The sequence below is a fragment of the Carassius gibelio genome, chromosome B21 (genome assembly GCF_023724105.1).
Source record: "Carassius gibelio isolate Cgi1373 ecotype wild population from Czech Republic chromosome B21, carGib1.2-hapl.c, whole genome shotgun sequence".
NCBI classification, from domain to species: domain Eukaryota; kingdom Metazoa; phylum Chordata; class Actinopteri; order Cypriniformes; family Cyprinidae; genus Carassius; species Carassius gibelio.
Genome location: NC_068416.1, coordinates 9015400 through 9019418, shown reverse-complemented (window position 1 = coordinate 9019418; position 4019 = coordinate 9015400).

The window sequence follows — 4019 nt, the reverse complement described above, 5'->3', positions numbered from 1 at the left end:
AGAACTTGTCGCCACCTACTGTACTGGGTGTCAAATTAAATTAAACAGGTGATGACGGACATTTAATTAGTGCTCTGTCCATTAAACCTTTTCTGTCCCGATTTTTCGCAATTACTTTAACATCCACCTCCCTCTCGTCTTTGTTTTTCAGCAACTTCATTACCAGATACCCCAACAAAAATACTGCATTATTCCAGCCTCTTTCATTCTGTATAAAGATGAATACACTTCCGTTAATAAATCTTCTCTGTCAGATCTCGCATGTACTATATCTCAGTCCCTATAATTTAAATCAATAATATAAAAAACGATTGTAAAACCAAAGCCATTTCTATTCACAGCATTTTAATGACATTTAAATAAAAATGAAATAAAATTAGAAACAAATATAAAAACTCATAAAAGATGTACATAAAACCTGGGCTTTTAACTTTCAGCTATCAGAAAATGTGTGTGTGTGTGTGTGTGTGTGTGTGTTAAACTCTCACGGCTGGGTTAATTACAATTAATTACAGGCCTAAACGATTAGTTTAATTTGTTCATCAGTAGTACGTTAAAAGATTTTAGAAGCTTCCCTATCTGATCAGTGAAGATATTTTATTGTATTTATTATAGTTTTTTTTTTAAAAGCTTGTGTTATATTGTCAGCGCTGGGTAGATTACTGACACATAAGAATCTGTTAGTTTCAAATTACATGTTTGAAAATTGCATTAGTAGTAATTTTTGGTAATATATTCAGACTACTTTTGGATTACTTTTAGAGTACTTTTGACATTTCTGAGTGGTTAAAGTGTCATTGTTACAGCTCATCTCAGACTCCTCTGTATTGTAGGCAACTATGGTGACCGTGAAACGTTTTTGAGAGGGCGAGATGTCCTGGCTAGTTGAAGGATTGCCTGAGTGTGATTATTTCTGATTACGATGGCTTATTTGTGATAACGAAATGGAATAATGAAAGGCTATCACATAATATTTAATCCCAAATTATCCCATTGTGTAATTGGAGGATTTTGAATCATGGAGTCTTTGATGTTTGCTTCAATTGCAGGATGAAACGGTTGCCAAGCAACAACAGAGAGGAACCATGGTGACACTGATGAGGGGAAATGTAACAAATATGTCCCCTGTGGCAACTCATTAGTGAATGACCATGTGTCTATATCACTCATGATATTAACAGTGTTAATAATAATAATAGCAACAGATCTGTAACACTTGAAGCACATCAACACATTCATGTTTCATTTCAGAATATATAAAGTGTTGCATTGCATTGGGAGTCCTTGGGGGGTAACCAAATTAGAGCTACTTCTCTCAAATTATCTAGTTTTAATCTAGCTGCCTTTTTGCCAATATTTGTACCTTTATTAAGCTTGTCATCTGACCTGAGAGTTACCAAAATATATTATGCCACAAGATGGCGACATAATATTAATCTGTGGCATCACAAGATCAGTTTCTGCAGTGTCTTTTAAGATTATTGCCTTAAGTCACTATTATTATTATTTTTTACTTTGCTATTGTGTGACAAGGTTATGTTATGTTATGTTATTTATTTGTTTGAATATGCTAAAGCAAAGTGAAACTGCTGTCTACACTTTATAAAATGTTATTTTTCAGATATTTTTGCACCCCCACATTTATGCTGGTGCAAAACAACCAAACAAAACAACCAAACCAAAACACAAAAAACAACAAAGCAAAAAATAAAAAAAGCCAAAAAGCACAAAAAAAAAAAAAAAAAAAAAAAAAAAAAAAAAAAAAAAAAAAACTAGACGGCAAGGGCATGTATGCAAACATAAGAATGATCTTTGGAAAGGAAAACAATACAATAAAAAAATAATAATGTTAATACAATACTATTTATTTTTACTTATCTTTGTCTTTGGAACACACAAAAAGATATCACAGAATGATAATATAAAAAAATATAAAAAATCCAAAATTAAATAATAATATTAATTATTATTAATATCAAAATAAAAATAACTAATTTGATACAACTTTAAGGTGTTTTATGGAACTTTAGAACACCTGGTCATTATTCCCTTTAATTGTTATTAAAAAATATTTATTATTAATTAATTATTTATTACTAGTATACTCTACTGTCAAAATAAATGTATACATGTTGAGTAAAAATAACTGAATGAATGAATGAATGAATAAAAAAAAAATCACAATTTATAATATACAGGTATTATTTAATTCTCCTTTCCCCCATTTCTGTTGAATAAGAGTATATCTGAAAGGATATAAAATAAAAAAGCATAATTGCATGGCAAATGTGGTCTTGAGGACCTATCCAAATGAAATGTGTCAGATTGAATTTTCAGAAACATGTTTTACAACCTCAATAATATGAATATGAATATTAAAGTGTCAATCAAATTCTGAAGGTGATTAATCAGACTATGACCTTTGAAAGCATTCAGTGACTTTAAGCTTCCATAAAATCAGACTTAAGACACATGATGTCAAGTGGCTCCCTTCAGCACAAATCAACACAATTAAGCAATTTAGCATGAGTTCGAAGCATCTAGACAAACGGCATTCTTATAGAACCTAAAACAGAGCAGGCTTCATTTGTAAAGCAAGGCATTAACAGGATTCCCTCTGATCATGTGAATTATTGCACGCTTCTTCGTGTGGACACCATTCGTGTCTTCTGCTCTTATTGTTCAATCCATCGGAGCCTGTGAACAGAAGTGGATACAAGATTATCAAGCTTGACAAATATAGAACATTCCCTGTCTTCCTCCATTCAGTCCACACAAAGTCACGGGGCGTCTGTATTGGATTTCCTTTTGACATCTCAAAAGATATTGAACAATCAGTAATAGAAGCTCATCAGCTGGTGAAGTCTGTACAAACGAACCCAGTTGGCCACAAAAATCTAATTTGCCGCTTTGAATGAGCATACAAGTCTTTTCGGTTGCCAAGGCAACTTGCTCCTCGTTCACTCTCTCCCCAAGCTTGCAGTAAGACGGCAACAGATCCTTATATCACGTTCGTACTTGTTCTCACAGACTGAGATAATTACTATTCAAAATGTTTGCAGCACTGTATTTGCACAGGAAAATATCCACTCTGCCACCTCGCATGAAGACAAGCTAGTGGAAAGAGCAACTGCCTGTAGACAGACAAATGAAATAAGTTGATGCAGGTGACATTGCTTATTATAAACCCACATGACAAGTGTAATGAATCCTAATTGGATGATGGGTATTTTTGTCACAACTTGATGTGTGTGTGTGTGTGGATAGATAAAGATGAGATCTGAATGAGAAAACCTCCACCTCCACCAGCTCCACCTGTCTAGAGCTACAACGAGATCTACGTATACCTGTTCATACAGCAGCATCATATCTTACATGCTTGCAGCAGTGTGTCTGTGTATCTCTCGGCAGTAGTGAGTCCATACTTGCTCTGGAGGGGAAGTGTGCATAGCAGATCTAGTGTGCCAATACTATAATTTAATAATTACAGAGCAAAAAAGGTCTGTGAATTTCTTGCCGTGGCCCTGGAATGAAAATCTATTCCCTAAACATTCTCAGGAAACAGTATTTTTTTGTCCCAGAAAAATAAAGAACATTTGTATTTCTATGGCCACTTGAGAAGGCGATCTGAATAAATAACATTTTCCCACTTTAAACCAAAGGTATCAGGGTTATAATCACCACAGAGTCTACAATTCATGATCTGGTCATCCATTATGGGGTTTTCAAAGGCTGATTTTTAAATATTACCCCAAATTATTTGGTCACAGTCTAAAATATATAAATTTATAAAAGTATAAATTTTAGGATTTCTTTTGCATTAAAATGTATTAACTAATCATTTCAGCTTGAAACAACATTGACTATAACAATACTAGATGATCGATCAGGAGTCCATTCATATATCCATCCATTCATCCATTGGCTATGTTCAAAGGAAGCAGAAAAAACAAAACACTCTAGAAATAAAACGTAGATTAAATATGAAGCTTGCAGCATCACTGAAATTCTCATTATGA